Genomic DNA, 20,538 nt, shown 5'->3' on the forward strand with positions numbered 1-20,538 from the left:
CCTGCATATGTGTGGTCAGCTGCGCCCACAGAATATAAAGAACAAAATATAGTGACAGCACAGTTCTGACAGGGAAGCCAGCAACCCAACAATGCACAAATAATAACTAAGCACCACAGGCGGAATTAACACTTACACTGAACCATTATGAAGCCACTGGCGTGGGAACAAGCTTGGTTCAGCGTAGAACCAGTAGGGCTGGCACCATCTGCATCTGCACAGCGCACAGACAAGGAATTGTAGCATATTTCTGAGCCATACCTCCTCAGGCTGTTCGAGCAGATACGAAATAACAATCACCTTCTTGGAAGAGTAGCAGCGACTGGGACGGCCGACTCTGGACGTACCCCTTGGAAATAGGTTCACCGGAGACAGCAGCTATCATAGGAAGCAGTCCAATGAGCTTTCAGTCGTCACCATTTTCAAAAGATTTATGTCTGTTATGCATATACAACCCTGCTCACCTGGTTCTCCAGCCCGGCGCACTGATGCCGAAGTTTCGCTCAGAGATTGTGAACAGTCCATGTCGCTGCTGCATTCGCTTGAGGTGTCTGAAATGGCAACATTATTGCGGAGAGAAAAGAGAATTCAGTACCTTTATAGTAAATAATTTCCAAAGAACTATAGCTTCCACAGCATGCGGTTCACATTGTCATCACTCTAGAAAGAAAAATGCTTATCCAATGAAATAAAATTCTGTTTACCACCCTTAATCGTTAGGCACATTAGTTTGATGTCATCAGCAGCTGTGGAGCACCAGTAAATCATTTGCAATTTTCATATGCTATGTTTTACTTTGAAGAGTGCGAAATTCGCCTATCACACAAACAACGATAGCTCGCAAATCAAGTAATGTGCCCCATATTGTTTATGGATTTATGCAGGTCAGCCTATGGCCTACGCAATGAGATGCAACAAGAATGAATTCGTAAGCAATTATCGCAAAAAATAAAAACCTGTACAAACATTGGCTTTCGCTAGCATGAATATTGAGGTAAAAGGCAACAACACAAACAATTATTAGTGCATTTCTATAATCGTTCAGTGCGTGCTTTGATACATAACACATGAGCACACAATATCTCGAGAAGCTTTTCACCAATCGTACCTTGCCCAAGTCGGCATAAGATTGCATCCTGATAAGACTGAAGGTGAAAAAAGAAGCTCTGCATACAAGAAAGCAAAGTTCTGAAGTACTAAAATTCATCAAACATTTAGGAAGGCTCACCCTTTTTCCCCCCTCACTTCTTTTGAGCTATCAAAGGAAGGACGAGAATGCCCTCTGGACACGACAGGGACCGTTCATGATACAAGGTTTCACGGTGAATATGAAAGATTCAACTCCCACTTGCTGCAAAACATGTAGAGTCGCCTGGTTCCCGTTGCTGAAGTGGCTAGCGGCATCAAACAGCCTGAACCGGAAGACTGACAGACTCACGTTAAGATCCTTTGGAGCCCTTTGCCATACCAGACTACCAAATATCCCACTTCCATTATCCTTTTTTTTTTACCGGAAATATCAGGCAAGAGTAGTCACACCGTCAGTGTACTTTTTCCGCACCCGTGCCTAGAAATTCGCTTCAGCACCCTTCGCCTACTAAGCTTGTGCCATTAGCTTACCACAAGCACAAACCTAATTCTATGCTATGTTGGACATTTGTCACGAACCTCACATACAGTGTACAGTGCATACCGGGAGAAAAGAAGTTTCGATCCCAACAGCGGAAAAATACGCCTTGTACAATGTCGCACGGCATACAGAAAGTACACAAATAAAAGGGCTGGAGCACCGCCTTGTGTGAGCGTCTAGTTGATTCAAATACTGACAACTGTTGAATCGCTAAACTTGCATGCAAGAGACGTAAAACGAATATTACATATACACATATACATATACACATATACACATATACACACACACACACGACATGTATATAATTATATGTGCTCACGTGAAAGAGATACTTCCATTTTCGTTTTCGCTTAGCAGGGTGCAGGTAAAAATTTCCTGTAATTTTTAAAGCCACAAGACAGATACATAATTCGTTTTGCAAAAGACGCTAGACTGTTTACGGTTACGACAAAAAGGAAAAATTTCATTTTTTCACAAAACCTGACATTTCAAGAGCGGCGAATGCCTTAAAAGTTTGATAACAAAAATTACCGGCAATGCTTGCTCGAGTAGACAAAGCATCGTGTCGCAGCCTTCCTGACGGCAGATACACAGATGGTTCGAAGTGCCTCGAGCAAATCCTGAGTTCTCGTAGCTGCGACGGCGCCTTCTTCTCCAGGCTGACGTTGCGGCAGAACTGCGCCCACGCTCGGCACCTGGACGTGATGCAACATGCACGTTAGATACAACTGCGCAAAAAGGAATACGCATACTCGAAACGCCAATGCGTCATTATTCCTGTCACTGCTAACTGCAGTAAATTATACTTGCATTACATCTGAACTATGGTAGTAAATGCTCGCGCCAAGCTCTCTGCGCCCCAGAGTGCGGTAACGCAGCTAGCCGCGTGGCACGAGGATGAGCTTTTCTAAGCTCAACGAGTGAAGAGAGTGAAGAGAGTTTAAAATTACCCTGACAGTCATGTATATGTAGGACAGCAATACCAAGGCAGGCAATAACTTCTGCTGAGCGAATCCAGTTAAAGCCTCCTCAAAGCCGCGCACATACACGAGGCTGAGTTTCGATACTCCGAGTTGCGAGGGGATCCTCAAATTGGCTTCATGGTTTTGCAAAACTAAACAATGTCGTACTCAGAGCTTTCAGGTAGCAAACTTTGTTCTAAATGGGCCTCCCGGTCAGTAGTGTGCACGTGGTTGCTCCTGAGAGCCCGGTGTGAAGTTCACGTTGGTGATAGTCAGCTGCATGAAACTCACTATAAATTAGAAAAATGTGGGCCTCTTTCGCACACCTCAGCACTGAAAGTGTGTGCCCTGCAGTGTAGTACATAAATATCCCCGAAAACATGAAGCCAAGTACGCACGAATGGGTTACAGCTATGAAACACGAGCGAACAGCCCGGCGAAACCATATCGAAGCTATCGCGCATACCTAGAGCAGACGACACTGTCAAGAGCTCACCTGTGAAAGTCCAGCGGGAATAGGTGTAGCGTGACACCAATGGTACTATCCACGCTGTCGCAGTGTACCACGGAGCATCGTTTCTTCACATGCCGCAAGCTCATCTTGAAATGAAGCGCTAAGCGCTTCAAAAGAAGAGCGCGAAGCGTGCAAAGACGGAAAAAGACTTCGCACTGGCCGCACGCCGAAGGAAACGACAAAACCGAGAAAACTGCCGCAGCGGTGCAGCGGGCTGCAAATCTTACTGAACGGTGACAAAGAAGCGACGTGCAAGGACGACGAAAACTTCGCAAAAGGAGCATTTTGAGACCGGCGAGCTAAATTTATACGCTTTACCAGGCGCGCCATCGCAGACAGCTGGCGATAAGAAATCGCTTCGTAAGCTCCCGCCACTGTGGCCGGGTCAGCCGGGTATCGAAACAAGGCCTGCAAAGACGCGCTGTAATGCACCGCACACTCATGAATAGGGGGCAGGTCAAGAGTGTTGCAAAAATACAAAATTTGCCAGGTTTTAATAAAATGACTTACCTCTTTCATAAAACAAGGTGCTAATATATTTTTTCTTTTCTATTGGCAGATTACATTCCGATTTTGTAGCTTTATCATTTCTTTATATGAGTGTTTTGCCCCCCATCCTCTGGTTGTGCTGCAGTCGCGCTAAACCACTTTTCGGCCCAGCCTTCGCCACCACTTTAAATCCGCCTTGCTTTGGCGTGCACTGAATCTTAGAGAGACAAGCTTGTGACGCTTTTTATGGTCCCGCAGCAACATATACCTTCTCTCGGTACTCACGCTTGTCGAAAACGTGACAAGTGATTGCCAAAAGTGTTGCTTGCGCCGGCCGAATGCGCACAAGATGACGCCAAGGAGCTCAAACACCAGGAACTTGCAATTCGAAAATTCTTTGTTCTCAACGGCTGAAAACAGGCTTTGCACCCACGCATTTCTGTTGTGTACGAGTAGAAGAAATTCTGCGAGCGTCCTGCATGATCTGGTTGAGAGCCTGTGTTGTGGCCACTTCTGTGTATACCTAGCGCACTATCCGCTGGGTTGAAGCCTAGTTTTTTTGGAAGCATGCAGTCGCTCGTGTATTTGTGCTCTTCAAGTTTAGGAAATAAGGCCCGGGAATGGCGAAGTGCTTGGAAATCGGATGTTATCGTGATTTGTTATATGCACGGTATTGTTTGGGATGAGTCGGGTATTTTCTACGCCATGTACGTAAAAGCATATTGTTCTTGTTTGTAACGCCGTCCATTCACCACATTCGCACGTTTCGCCTCTACACGCATTATTCTTATAACGTATCTACCTTTTCTGAACATGAAGGTTCAGTTCGCCGGAGCGCCACCACGTGGCTTAGTGACCTTAGACTTTTCAAACTTCCCGCGACGACGTATTATGACGTCAACCAAACAGAGTTAAAAGCTATTCCTGCACACTGAACTTCACCACAAAACATGTGCTGCCGGCGTTATCAGTGTTCTTGATAAAGAGTGGCCGCTCGTCGGCTGGAAATTGACCTCTTAGGAAGGTTTATTCGCGACGAGGCAAGCCCAGCCGTGATTACGGGCGTTTCAGAGGCTTCCCAAAACGCAGCCACGGTTTCTTTCTTTCTCTTGTTTAAAAATGTTGCGGAGTCATCAGGCTAGCATAATCGTCGGAAGCACTTCGCGGCAGTTTTAGCTGGGCCTAACTCCGATGTCGCCCATTGAAATGCATGTAAAACGCAGACACGCTTTTCTTGGTTTTTTTTTTTGTTTGTTTATCGACAGGATACTGCCGGCCTTAGTCTTAGAGTGCCTTGGGCAGGAGTGGACAGTGCGTTATACAGATGAACAAAAAATTGAACAAAAGAAAAAATGAACAGCAAGAATCATTACAAGAGTTCAATACATTCCGTAGACATATTCCCTGATCCGCACCAGCTGTACAGAGCATTCCAACGAAAAAGCTTTACAACATTTCCATATATTTTAAGATACAGATATTCGCTGAAGCGCACGAGCTGTACAGAGCATATCAATAACAGCGCAATATTGATAACAAGGAGTAAAAAAGTAGAAAAAAATTACGTTTATAAATACATACATACATACATATATACATACATACATACATACATACATACATACATACATACATACATACATACATACATACATACATACATACATACATACATACATACATATGCATACACATACGTATACGGTAATATCACGTATATAGGCTATTCAGAATGTTGCTGAATGACTGCACGGTCGGGCGTTCTATTGTACTGGCGGAGAGCGCATTCCACTGACCTATCGTCCGAGGAAAAAACGTGTTTTTAAATACGTTTGTTCTGCAAGAAAATTCCTTTATTTTTTCGGATGATTATATCGTGTTGCACGCCTGGTAACTGAAGTAATATAGATATCCTTATCTATCCCTAGCATATCATGATGAAGTAAATACATGTATTTCAGTCGGTTCCTAAATGGCCTTACATTTAATGTTTCTAGGTTGTTCTTGTTAATAACAGTCGGAGATACGTGCCAGCTATAACATGTTAAATACAAATCTAACAGATTTTTCTTTGAATGTTTTCCCCCCGCAGGTGCGTTTGCGTCAGCAGGCGTTTGGTGTGTTGCGACACCCCGTACCCGAGCACATGAGGGTTGGACGCTCTCGCGTGTAGCCGTGCGCGGCTTAGCCGTGTCCAGAGAAAGGGGGATCCTGGGGGTTGAGCCGATTCCGGGTGGTCGGACCTTTAAGGCCCCCCGGCGGAGGCAACACACCTCTTTGCCCTCTGCTTCACGCAGATGGCACCTCCAGAATTACCCACCTGGGAGAAATCGGCAGTCGCCTTTTCCTGCCTCTCTCTCCTCAAATCTTCGTCTTTATCTCTCACTTGTTGACCTTTCCTGTCTTCTTCTCCGTTTTATTTACTTCTTTTCTCCACGGCGGCAAGGGGTATGTAGAGGACGAACAACTTGTGCTAAGTGCAGTTTTAACGATCACCAAAGGGACAATTGCACCTCTTACCCTCTTTGTGTTAACTGCAAAGGAGATCACCCAGCTTATTCGCGGTCCGGCCCTTGCTGGAAAAAAGAAAAAGAAGTAATTGCTCTCTCAAAGAAAAACTCTCGCTCTATGAAGCAAGAAAGTGGCTATCATACCTTCCGCCAAGAAGTTATGCCGATGTGACGAAGGTGGGGGCATCGTCACATAGGCCTGAGGATTCCTGCGAGCCCACGCACAGGGGTCCCGTAGTGAGGCCTCCCGCCCCCGTGGTGGAAGCAGCCAGTGCTGTTCCATCATCTTCGGGGGCTCTGCAGACACCAGTCCCGCAGGGCCCTAAGATCAAACTAATCCCAAGGCCCGAGACACGTGTCTCGGCGCCTAACTCTCGGTCCTCCAGCGCTTCAGAGAGAGCGATGGAGGTCGACACAAAAACCCCGGTGTCATTGACATCGAAGGACAAGCGCTCTCTAGAGCTCGGTAAGAGGGACAAAATCCAAATAACCACTCAAAATAAGAAAGCGATAACCTAAAGGTTATCGCTTATTTGTATAAGCCTTTTTAAATCCATGTCGCCTAACATCTCTCCTCTTATCCTTTCCGTAGTGCCATTTCTTATCTCCCAATTTCAAAATGGCTTTCATTATACATTGGAATTGTAGAGGTCTCATACACAATCTAGGCGACATCAAAGACATTATCAATATCTTTTCACCAGTTCCTGTATGTCTTCAGGAAACAAATCTCGGTCCGAAAAATAGTCAAATTCTGAAAGGTTTCACCGTTATCCGAAGGGACCGCGAATCTTCCAGCCGTTTGTCAGGCGGAGTGGTTATAGTCGTGCAGGGCGGCACTCCTACCCGAAATGTCCAATTGAATACATCTTTAGAAGTCGTAGCCGTCACCATTCTATCTTACAAAACCATCACCATTTGCTCACTGTATAATTCACCCCACACCCACTTCACTATTAAGCAATTAGACAATTCAAGAGATCAATTACCAGAACCCTTTGTTTTAGTAGTGGATTTTAATGCTCATTGTACTCTTTGTGCAGCGTCAAAACTGATGAAAGAGGACAGCTGGTTGAAGATTTTGTCTTATCTAATGATATCTGCCTTTTAAATTCAGGTGCCCCAACGTACTTTTCACCAACTTCCCGCAGTTTTAGTTGTTTAGACTTAGCTTTTTCCTCACCATTTCTTTTTAATGATCTTAAGTGGGAGGCCCTCGACAGGTCATATGGTAGTGATCACTTACCAGCAGTCATTAAACTCTTATCGCCACCAACCTTAACCACTAGGCCACGCCGATGGAAACTAAAGCTCGCTAACTGGCTGTTCATTACAGAAAATTTGAAACTGGAAGATGTGTTTTCGCCAGATCTAAGCGTTCATGAACGTAACAAAAAATCCACTGAGGCAATAATCTCAGTGGCAGAAAAGGCGATACCCCACTCATAGGGTATTGTGCGCAAAAAGCTATACCCTTGGTGGACAAAGGAGTGTACCAACGCTAAAAAAGAACAAAATAAGGCCTGGGGAATCCTACGAAGGTACCCCAGCTGTCGCAACCTCTTAAACTTCAAACAAGCTAAAGCCAAAGCACGACTCATTAGAAGAGAGGCTGAAAAATCATCAGTGCAAAAATATTTATCTTCATAGTACGGTCACATCGAAACGAATGTGGGACCAGGTGAGGAAATTTAGAGCACAGTACTCATCTTGCACAATACCGTTACTTACAAGTCCAGGTACACTAACAACAATGCAAGAACAGGCAGATATACTTGGAGAAAATTTCCGCGATGTATCCAGTTCAGGGTATTACACAAAGGAATTTTTACAATACAAAAAGTCTGCTGAAAAACAGAAGCTGCCCACTACTTGCGCATCAAATGAACCGTACAATTCCCCCTGACACAACAAGAAATAAAGAGTTCTTTCTGCAGGGAAAAACACAGCGCCAGGTCACGACCGTATTCACTACGCCATGCTGGCTCATCATCTATCTCAAGCATCTGTAGATGCTCTCCTTAAATTTTTTTAACTTAATCTGGGAATCTGGCATAATGCCGGAAGAGTAGAAAAAGGCAATAGTAGTTGCATTTCTAAAAGCCGGTAAATCCCCAACATCCGCAAGCAGCTACAGACCTATTGCCCTCACAAGCTGTTTGGCAAAATCATATGAAAGCATTATCAATATAACACTCTCATTTATTTTAGAATCAAGAAACCTTATTGGCCCCCACCAGTGTGGATATAAAAAAGGGTTGTTCAACTACTGACCATCTTGTCCGTCTAGAACATGAAATTCAATATGCATTTTTACACAAACAACACTGTCTTGCAGTTTTCTGCGATTTAGAAAAAGCCTATGATACCACATGGAGATGCGGAATTTTAAGAAACCTTGCTGACCTCGGCATCCGGGGTAAAATGCTCAATTGCCTAGCTGATTTTGTGTCTAATAGAACATTTCAGGTACGTCTGGGCTCAGTACTATCTCATACATTTAAACAGTGAAATGGTGTTCCACAGGGCTGTGTTCTCAGCACTACACTCTTTATCGTAAAAATGAACTCAGTTAATGAGATCATACCGTCGTCTCTTATGCACTCTTTATACTTAGACGATATTTAAGTGGCTTGCCACGCCTCAAATTTGTTAACCTGTGAAAGGCAGCTTGAACTTACAATAAATAAACTTACACAATGGGCTAACAAAAATGGTTTCCGTTTCTCCACACAGAAAACAGTTACTGTTTTGTTCTCTCACAAACGAGAGCTACGCAGCGGTCCAGCCCTAAAATTGAATGACGTCATACTGCCAGTGAAACAAGACCATTAGTTTTTAGGAGTAACCTTTGACACCAAACTTAACTTCCTAGCCCACATTAAAACACTAAAGATTAAGGGAAATGAAGCATTGAATATCCTCAAAGTTTTATCTCATAAGCACTGGAGTTCCGACCGAACCTGTCTTTTACGTATTTACCGGTCTCTTCTGCGTAGTCTTTTAGACTACGGCTCCGTGGTTTACGGCTCAGCCAGACAGTCCTACATCCAACGACTTGATCCAGTACATAACCTTAGACTGCGACTGGCAAGTGGTGCCTACAGAACTTCACCTATTCAGAGTTTTATGTCGAGTGTAATGAATCCTCCTTACAGCAGCGCAGAACGTTACTCAATTTTTCCTACGTACTCAGAATTCAGTCATCACCACAACACATATGCTACAATATCCTCACACAATGCAACTCACACTTACACTATACAAATAAACCGAACATGATTAGGCCACTTGTCCTGCGGTGTGAACAATACTGTCGGGATTATGACATTCCCCACGAAGTCCTCCAGGTTGCCAAGAAACCACAACGGTTGGCCCCGTGGTACGATTTCGCACAGTTGTTCGACTGGACAATAACACATTTAAGGAAAAGAGACACTCCACGCGAACACATTATACAAGAATTCCATGCTCTTCAGGACAAATATCAGAATCACATGAAATGCTACACTGATGGCTCCAAAACAAAAGAACACGTGGGTGTACGGGCCGTAACAGAAAATCGGGAAAGAAGTATTCGTCTACCAAAACATGTCTCTGTTTTCACTGCTGAAGTCTATGGTGTATCGGTTGTAGTTAAAAAGATTATCACTGGCAAGCACAAAAACAGTCATATACACTGATTCCTTAAGTACACTGAAGGCTCTAAATCTGAAATCTGAGTGTGAACCCCTGTTAGGGGATATACTAATCATGGTCGCGCTTAACAAATACGCGAGATCAATCCGCTTCTGCTGGGTACCAAGACTTGTTGGCATACTGGGTAACGAAGCAGCCGATAGATGTGCATCGATGGCAGCGTACAAAGAGATAACAAACACAACACTTCCGCGCAAAGATGGCATCCGTGCAATTAGAAAAGCCTTAACGGCAACATGGCAACGCGAATGGGACCGTTGTGCCGACAACAAGCTACATCTCACGAAACTCATAGTTGGCGAATGGAAGTCATGTTATCATTAGGAGCGGTTCATCGAAGTAGTTTTATGCCGACTACGCATTGGTCACAGACACCTCACACACAATTTTTACTTACGAAAGAAGACACACCAACATGCGTAAAATGTCAAGAAACACCAACAGGTATGCACATATTACTGACATGTACACACATTGAAACACACAAACGAGCACTTTTGCACAAATTATATCAACTACACATACCTTTACACCCTGCTATAATTTTAGGTGATGATCCGCTTGGGTGACGCTATGTGACGTCCGTAAATTTCTAGATGACACTGGCTTTTTACATATAATATAAATTACTAACACAGCCTTTTCCTTCATAAACTAGATTTTAACACACCTCGTGTTTGGCGCAGCATAGCCTTAGCCGATTTTGCGCCATTAAACCCCATTTAACTAATTAACTTGAACGTTTTCCAATTGTGTATTGTTCTTCAGGGTGCGTGGGTCCCATACTACTTACGCGTATTCAAGAATTGGTCTAATATACGTTTGTACGTTAAAAGACGGATTTATTGTGCGGGCTGTCGTAGCGACCTTCTCAAGTTGGCGCATTGCCTTTTCTGTAATACATGTGTTCGTTCCATCTAAGGTCGGATGAAATCACGAGGCCTAAGTATTTGTGGCTACTAACCGCAGCTAGATTATTACCACTGAAATTGTAGGAAAATTTTAAGGCGTGGCGTTTTGGTGTTACATTGCAACCGTTTTCTTTGCATAATATTCATTTGCCATGTGGCGCACCCCGCTTCTAGCTTGGCTAGTGAATAATTCGAGCGGACCTCATCATTTATGCTATTAACTTCTTGATATAGTACACAGTCATCTGCAAATAATCGGATGTTCCCGTTCTCTTCTTCTATTAAATCACTGACAAAAATTAGAAAGAAAAGAGACCCAAGGACGGAGCCCTGCGGAATGCCTGACCGAACCGGTGCTGATCCAGGACGCGTGCCGTCAATAAACACACTTTGCTGCCTTAACGACAGATATGCAGAAATCCATGAAATTAAAGAAACATCTTAAAGTATTGTTTGTAGTTTTAACAGCAGTTTAGTGTAAGACACACGGTCGAATGCTTTTTCGAAATCTGTGAATATTATATCAGTTTGGCTCTGTCTGTCTAGAATTGCTGCGAGTTCGTGAATAGTGTCGAGTAGGTGTGTTGTTGTAGACAGTCCCTTCCGAGACCCATGCTGCCTGGAATCAATTATATTGTTTTCATTCACGAAGACCGAAATATGTTTAAATATGATATGCTCAAGAAATTTTGCACATGTGGCTAACAATGAAGTCGACCTGTACGAAGTGATAAGCGACCTGTTTTCTGATTTGGGTATTGGGGCAATTTTTGCGTACTTCCAGTCATCCGGAACTTCTGCACACGATAAAGACTTGCTAAATAGGATGCGCAGATATTTCGAGCACCACTCGGCATATCTCATGAGAAAAGCAGTAGGTGTGCCGTCCATTCCAGGCGATTTCCTTGTAATCCAATTTCCCGGGTAACCACTGGGCCAATTTTATTGACATTTGTTGCATTTGAAAGAGAATGTTCAGTTCTAGTGAATTTTGGGAGCGGAATTTCGAATTAGTTCTCGATGTTTTCAAAAGAAATTTTCAAAAACTAGCAAGCTTGAAAAAATACAAGCACGAAGCTTCCAACTTCGCGGCACTACACCTACAATAGATATCGCAGTTCTGTAAACTGCATCCATGGTAGCATCGAAAGCAGACAAATTCCATATGTCGATTTATATCTTACGAGAATTTGTTACAATATTTACAAGGGTTTCGCAAAAGTTCTACTCACAAATTAGGGGTATTTTTGAATCATGGGTAAGCACTGCTGTCCGAGTCAGTCTATGCAGGGTCGTCTGTGTAAGTCTACGCACGGTCGGGGACTTCCCTCGCCGGGGGTTACCGGACCTGCCCACACATCGGCCGGGGCCTTGTCCACGTTGTACGAGTCTTCTGATAACTCCGCGTCTACGGCGAGGTCCGGTACCACTCCGTGTGACGCCGCAGTTACGTCTTCCTGTAGAATATAGCGTGGGCCTGACGAATATCCAATACAAACTTCACGTAGCTTTGTTGCCACTAGTTATCTTGAATGTTTTAAAAGGAGATAAGGTGCCTCAGAAAGGCACCTTATCTCTGTTTATAATCTTCATCCCACACTGTACTACTCCATCTGTCAGCCCCGTTCTTGATTTTAGCTATCTTGAAGAAATGTGGATCGATAGAACGTATCCAAGTGACCACGCGCCTCAATGTTTTGCTTTAAGCGCAAAATATCTAGAGGAGGCACTGTAGCGCCTGTTGAGATATATCCAAATATTTATTTCGGTGATAACTGTTGTAGTTTAAAGTTCAAGACATATCCGGTTATTTGTACCGGGAACGTAGCCGCAGGGAGCCACGTGAAACGCCTTGTGCGTGATGCTGAGGGTGTATATGTGGGAACTATGGTAGAAAGATTACTTGACCAAATACACAATTTGTATTTGTTCCCGCATTACAATGCTTATGTGCCCAACTTAGATTGCAGCTATTGGGGGTCCTGCAATCTAACCTTGCGAAATGGCTTCCGCCTGTCTGGCTTCCCGAGTCTCTGCAAGTAATTTATGCACCCTACGTGTGGAACGAGGGGGCGCCATATCTGAAGAATCGGTAAAGTTGAGAAACACATTGTACACTTGTAATCCTATAAATTCTGATAAGCACAGCTCTGAGGACCAATTGACTATACCTGCTATGACTGAGGGAGCTCGCTCAAACGTCATCGCTACCGCTCGGATCTACGCAAGTACTGCCCAGCTTTGCCTCCCTGAACAGCGAGCGAGAGGCTAAATTTAGCCCTTTTTTTCGTCATGTGCGTGGAAATAACGGTGCCAACTGTGCACGCGACTCATGTATGACCAAGTAACGACTTCGTTACTTTATACAATGACGCCAAAATAAGCCGCGTCAGTTGTACGGTTGCAAATATATAAGCGATTACAGCATAACTTGTCTTAGGTACAGGCGGCTTTAACAAGGAACCGCCTATGCTAACCGAACTAAAAGACGTTTTCCGTAAAAACACCTCACCGGCTCTAACTCGTAGTTCAAAATATGGGCCGTCAAATAATTAAACAAAAAGTTAGTATGGGTATTTATTTTATTCATATAATTAGGCATTTTGATTTCTCGTAGAAGTAATGGCCGCTTAATCCAGCAATTTAGATCAAGGGTTAGAATTTAGCTACTTCCCATAGACAATTATTTTTAATTTGAATCTTCTAGAAAAAAGAAAAGCGCCCTCCATACAGGGTGTCCGAACTATCATGTACCGATATTTAAAAATATGCAAATGCCACCTAGGTGGACAGACTCAAGGTAACTTTGTTTTCCGCTGCTTGGAGATATTACGATTATTTTTTACATTTCGCCTAATTACACAATTAGTCTTGATTATTTATCCACACCTTTGTAATTATGATTAGATGGAAAGTGTCAATGAGAAAACTGTAGAGCAACATGAAAAACTCCCGATACAGCTTTCTGTTGCTCAATGCGTGCTACATAAACGTGTTTTTCCGAGCGTGAAAGAAGCCCGCGAATACACGCAAAATTGCCGCGCTACTGGCCGCTCGAGGCACTTTGCGCATATTGGCGGGCTTCTTTCATGCTCGGAAAAACGGCACATGCGCACAGCACATGGTACGCATCGATCGAAGTGTACCATGTGGCCTGCTCACGTACGGCTTTTTTTTTTTTGGACTTCGTTTCCAATAATGCGTGTGGGAACCTCCTGACTAAAATATCACTAGTGAGTTAGCGCAGCGTTGTGGTGTTTCTTCCTTTTTTCAGTATCCCTGTCCGCTGTTACCGAAAGTATGAGGAAATTATATGCAGCTGATTAGTTTTGAATCTGTGTGAAACCAACAGTGTGCGTATGCAATAGTAACACCGAGGCCAACGTGTAAATTAACCGATGTGAGAATGTGAGCTGCTAGCTGTCTTCTCAACCAGCGCGCTTTGTGTTCTTTTTATTCTATCAGCACCCCCCCCCCCCCGCAGCCCTTACGCAAGGTTCTCAACCAGACAGAGCAGTGTCTCGATTTCTTTAAGAATTATACTTAACGCGGGGGACTGGCCGATGTGTCGCGTACCCTCGAGACAGCTGTCGTGTGAAAACTGGAACGCGTCCCACATTGCAAGTGGAGAGCGACAAGTGATTCGCGGTGCGCCGTGTTGAACCGCCCACCATGTTTCCAGAGAGGCAGCGAAGCGTAACAGCGACTGGCTGAATGCGTCAATGGGTGTTGTGTTTATTGATATTGTCTTCCTGTCAAGAGACAGATGGTTTGCGAGACTGGCTACCGATGTAAGTTTGACCCCCTTTGTTTCCTATAACCGCATTCATAGGAGCAACCTTCACTCGCTCTTGCGGCAGTTACACTGGTGTGGCCGTCTCACCTGTGTCCCCTAAAGTCGGACTGCAAAGTTGTTATCGGTCACCTACTCTGCCACTGCTCCCGCTTCGACGAACAATGCCAGACTGACCAGTGTGTCTGGAGTGGACTGCACGAGCGGCCCCTCCGCAGAAGCAAAGATCCCGGTAGCCTGTCCTCACACTTCCTCAGCCCTGGAGGCCGCACTTGCTCTTCTGGAGTACATGAAGGCGGCGGTCTTGAGTGTCCGAAAAACTTTGGTTTGAGCTAGCTGGTTCGTTCTGCAAGTCAAGGCAGGTCAATGCGCTAAAAACACCAAAGCGGCATTCCGCGCAGATGGCAAAGCAGACAAAGGTGAACGAAGCTATAGGACAGGGAACAAGAACTAACAAATTGTACCCAGAAATAGTGAGTACTAACAAGTACTAACAAATAAGTTATCTTGGTGATAAAAGAATAACGAGCATTGTATTCGTTACGTCCCGTTTTCTCAAGGCATGTTTGTGCCATAGATCTGTGTGCAGCATTTATCATTCGTTCGTAGCACATGTCGGAGTACGAATGTGGCGGTGTGTAAGCGCTCACTCACGTGGCACTTGAAATCATATTTCTTTGCAACCTGCAGAAACTTCAACCACAGCAGCTATTATCACGGGTAGAAACGATTTAGACGTTTCTCAAGAAGCTCCACAACTCCCACGTGAAAGATTCTGCGTTTAAAGCAATACACTGACGCTAGTGGTCACTTGATCGACATGATACAAACGCAAGATAGCATTATGTAAATTTTATAGCACAAGACAAAAATATCACTATTCCCCCCTCACTTCGTAGTTGCACGCTGTTTAGTTTATTTGTTTGTTTGTTTTGTTCTCTTCGGCCGTCTGCTACAGGCCAAAAACAGAAAAACTAGAGCAAGTTCATCATCTGTGCTCAGTGCAGTGGCGCGCATATTAAAGAGACAGGACCACGAAGCATGACACGCTCCTGATGAAGGAAATTAATAAAGGCACGAGCTGTTTCCTAAAGTCTTGCTTTGTACTGGCGATAAAAACCCAAGAAAGCTACTTCGAAGATTTATCTGCCATCAATATTGATCGCATCTAAGTGTGAAAGACATTCGTAGCATAAAGTTATGCAGATAACGTGGCTGCACTTCAGGGCGCGTAACGCCCAAGGATATGAATGTGCGAACGAACAATGGGGTACAGGGGTGCGCGACATTGTACACGTGAAAGCAAAATAATAAGAATGAAAGCTGGAAGGCAATTCAACATCCGGTTGAAGTGGATGAAAGGCAAAGCGTTTCTAAGCTAACTGGCGCGGAAATAGGGTCACAGTCACTGAGCACTTAACCTAATCGCTTCGAGCGTAGCGTGAGTCGACTAGGAGGGGTGTCGGACTCGAAAATTTGTTTACTGCACAATCTTTGGGACGGGTCAACAATGTTATGCTGCACTATATCTTCGGGATTGACTCACCATTTCTAGATAGCACTATTACAACGTAAGCTCTTATGGGCTCATTCGAACAGCCTTTCCGGGTGGCGATGATTTCCGCCGCCACCGCCGCAGCTGTCCGGCGCTAGAAATGAGAAAAAAAAGGAAAACTCACTTCCCGCAGGGATAAAAACCGGGGCCACTGCGTGGGAAACAATTACTCTGCCACTGAGCCACGCCAGCTTTTATTTTTTCTTTATTGCCGGCTTAGACATTATACACAAACAATACACAAAAGATAGAACGTGTCAACAAGGATTTTGCCGGCACCACAGATCACTTCTTTGAAGCTGTAGTACGGTTCAGGGATGTCCATTTGGCGCTCCCTCAACAGCCAGCATGGATTGACATGCTAGATAAATTGGCAGCATTGAAAATACTTAGCGACGACAGCGTTTGCTTTCATGAGCGGCATCGTCCTAGCACGCGATGAGACACGAGATGGGACATGCGCGCCGCGTAGCTTCGACACGTGTATGTTTTGCATTGCAGTTGCACATTATTACACCAGGTAGAACACCATGTAGTAGATGCACAGGTACCGGTACAATATAGATAAGCTTTGAGGAAGATAAGGAAGCTTATGGCGATGTAGAAATATTGCCGTAACGAAACATGTATGGAATATCTGAATAATTCACTCATGATAGGTGACTGTTTTTCCCCGTCCCGTTTCAAATGGAATGCCATTAAACAATAATAGTCGTCATTATCATCATATTGTGCCGTTTGATATGCGCGCCGCGTAGCGTCGATTTGTACAAACTTTGCATTCCCGTTCTTTCTATTCCGCCAGACGTCCCGAAATGTAGCAGCTGCATATAGGAGTTGTATCCTGCATGTATCTGGGCCTGGTTAACTGAAGAAGGCTAGGTGACTACTTGCCACCAATGCCATTTCGAAGGGGTGCCAATAAACCTTCGTTAACATCATCATAATCAGCAGGAACACACCGTGCCACGGGTGACGGGATATGACGTGTGCGTGTTGACATACTTGTATTCACTCGTCAGTACACGCTATGGCGCGTTCGCGCAAGGTACGAACCGCTGCTGAAGATGCGAATCGTGGTGATACGCGCGCGACTGCGACCAGTCAACGTCGGGCTCAACAGTGCAGAGAGCCGGACAAGCCGCAGCTTGCCGTTGACGCGGGGAAGACAGTTCAGATCGTTGTCGTGAAAACGACGCGAAGAGACTTCGCTTCGTAGACCCTGTATTGCGTGGCGCCGAAAATGGAGCTCCATTGGAGCCGCTCGTCGAGCTCACGCTGTGACAGTGCTGCGCGTGTCGCGCAGGCCTGTGGCTTTCTGCGGGAACATCGCCATTTTCGCGAACATTGACGTGTTAAGAGATCTTAAATAATGTTCCAAGTTGTGCATGCCAAAACGACGATGTGTTTATGACACACGCTGTTACGGTGGAAAAAAAACGTTCATGGCGTAATGTTTACACTATCGGGCTTCCTCGCTACAGGTTCTCTGTTCGAAATCGATCACCGGTCAATATTATCAATTTGATTATACAAGAAATCAAAATTTTACTATAAGGGCGAAGCAATGAATGCGATAGCAACGTGTTTAAATACTATACACGATGTGTAAGGCTCGTAGCTGCAGTGGCCGTATGAATCACAGTGAATATAAGCTGACTGAGTAAAGACGAGGACCGTGGCGTGGTAGACAGATAAACAGAGAGAACTAGATGGCCGCGAGCAGCATCGGTTTGAAGTGTACACTGTCCTATTGGCGTCATCGTGTTGTGTTGGCATCGCGTTCCCGTTCTGCGGCATGCTCACAGTTGGCATGATTCATGCACCCGCTTCGCACTTTCGAACTACACGGTTTTGCCGACGTTGTTGCTTAGCCTCGGCCTCCTGCTCCTGAAGCGCCACATCTAGGCGCCTCCAGCGTTGAGCTGTAGCATGCGCCGCACACATCGCAGTATACATAATCACGTATAGGCGCCATTTCCATAATGGTGAATTTTTGTACAAGTTTCCTTGCTTCTTTTCATTGTTTAACCTTATCGTAACCACCCTCACGCAACACTCCATTTCGGAGCCGGTGAAGACCTTGAACAAATAAATAATAAATTTTGTCTGCATATGGACCAGCGGAATGGTGTTGGCGTGTATGCAGGCCCGCCTTCCTTCACTGTAATCAGCTTTTTCTGGAGCTGTAAGTGCGAGAGCGGGGAAACGACATTTATGAAAAGCAATGTTTCGAGTGCCAAATCACAATTTTACTTAACAAACAGTTCACTGCTAGCCGGAAATATAACGATACCTTCCGAAGCTACTCAGTGCAGTTCACTATCACGAACCTTTCTTCACTCGGCAGCCGTATGCGAAGTATTTGGGCGGTTTTCGAGTCGATCACTCACGGTGCGGTGTCGTAGTGGCGCCAGGAAGTAGAAGCGCCTTGCAATCGCAAAGGGAAGCACTTTACCACCATATAAATGTTCTGGTTACAATAGATAAAGCACATTCAATCATGTCACAATATTTGCATTTCGAAAGACCTTGCTCCAATTTATGAATGACGTACAACGAATGGGACATTTCACTGAAACGCATAGTGACCTATATTATATCACTGCAAAAAGCGCCCAGAAAAACATAGTATGATGTCATGAGCTATCAAGCGGAGAGAGTACTATGCACGTAAAGGGCCGCCCGCACCACCAGTTGCCTTCGGGCACACGGGCGCTTGTAGCGATTCCCCGAGCCAACCAATGATTTGTTCCGCTCGACTACCTTCACAAAAAGTGAAGGCGGCTTTGTAAGAAGCACGCTGTTAGGTAAGGGCATTTTTACTCTGGATCTGTCAGTCGTGTGCTGGTTTAGTTACGATTTGTCATCTGCGTCGCTGGAGTATATAAGAAGTGCGGCTCGCCGGAGTCAGAAATGAGCTTGTCCTTGCAGTGCCGAACAAGCAAGACCTCAGAGCTTCATCTCAGAATGAAGGCATTGGTGAGTGTTGAGCTTACTAAAAATGACTGTGTTATAGCAACCTGACGTCGAAGATGGAAGTATGGAGAGTTGGAAATATCAATAGTGCTTGCCAACGAGAGTAATGACTAATATCGGTGAAAAGTAACAATGGATGTATCGTTCTCGGATGACGTAAGACAGGGTTATTTGGCGATGGCTGAGCGGCAGTCTGCGTAACGTAGATAAAAAATACGCTTATGAGGATGATTATGAAGGTGACTTGTATGCATGTTCATCCTGCCTTTATAGCATATTCTTATCGATGATTTGCGCAAAGTTAACTTCCTAAGTTCGTTTGCGAGAGCACAGCTGCAGTAACTTGTGGAAAAAATAGCTTGTTTATGAATTATTTCAAACCACTAAACGTAAGTCTCGTATATAGTTAGTGTTGTATTCTGTACCCTTAAAAAAAAAGGAGCACAACACATTTAGCCGTAACATTCCAAGTTACTCCTGCTTAATGAATATTTCCGGTATCGCGCTAACGCACGGTACACATACTGTGTCACCAGATTGTTGCATTTGTGCTGGCAAGTGTCGTGTCAGATTAGTGGCTTAGGCTGTTAGTGCTCCTATTGTTACAACACTCTCAGCTGTTAAGGCGCTCTTGCGTTCGACTTTCTTGCTTGCATAGCGAAAGGTCAGAGATTTCAATCCTCGCTTCGCAATTTCCATTTTATCGGACGTACTATGCAGGAGCTTTCTCGTTTTCGTGTTTTCAGCACGTTCAGGATTTTTTTGTAGTCAATGTTCCTCCGCCCATGCCTTCGCAGCCATGTCCGTGTTTGCCAATCGTCTTTTGGGAAAATAAAACCTAACGTACAACTCTCTAAATAATTGATACTTTATACGATACATTCAATGGCATTATTATCAACTTAAAATCATTTACATGCGCACTCTTCACATGATACCTATAGAACGTGTAAACTATACGACAACGGTAATTTAAACAGGCAGAATTGGTCACTCGCAGATAAAGCCGTTCCAATGAATATTTTGTGATATCAATCACGGTATCAACAACAGGGAAAACACGGGAAGGCGGGAGGACAAGGTAAAAGCAGGAGCCACGTTTCGACAAGCGGACTTTCATTCCCTTGAAAATGACAAGGCCACTTGTCGAAACGTTGGCTCCTGCTTTTGCCTTTTTACTCCTTTTGCTCATAAGTTCCACAGTAAGGGCTTTAATGGGCAGTGCTGCACTGAAAGATTACAACAAAAAAAAAGATATCATGGATCAAAACAGAACCTTCCTGGCGGCACCTCAAGGACTGCCTTTCTCAACTACTAAAACGGACATAGGCGTTATTTGTACTTCTAAAAGAAAACTGGCGATATCATGCCAGTGACAGTTTAGTCGAAAGCCTGAATGAGAACCTTTAACGACCTTTACTGTAAAATTGACTACTCTCCCAGCTTTGCAGTTCTATACGCTTTAATCTGTATAGTGCCGTGGACTGCATATT

General features: G+C 44.5%; 1 protein-coding gene across 1 annotated transcript in view; it reads left to right on the forward strand.

Annotated features, from left to right (window-relative positions):
- The window catches only part of LOC142568179 (uncharacterized), a 49,585-nt gene that overhangs the window by 28,300 nt on the left and 747 nt on the right, over positions 1–20,538 (forward strand). The window lies entirely within an intron of this gene.

This window comes from Dermacentor variabilis, unplaced genomic scaffold, assembly GCF_050947875.1.
Source record: "Dermacentor variabilis isolate Ectoservices unplaced genomic scaffold, ASM5094787v1 scaffold_17, whole genome shotgun sequence".
Classification (NCBI taxonomy): domain Eukaryota; kingdom Metazoa; phylum Arthropoda; class Arachnida; order Ixodida; family Ixodidae; genus Dermacentor; species Dermacentor variabilis.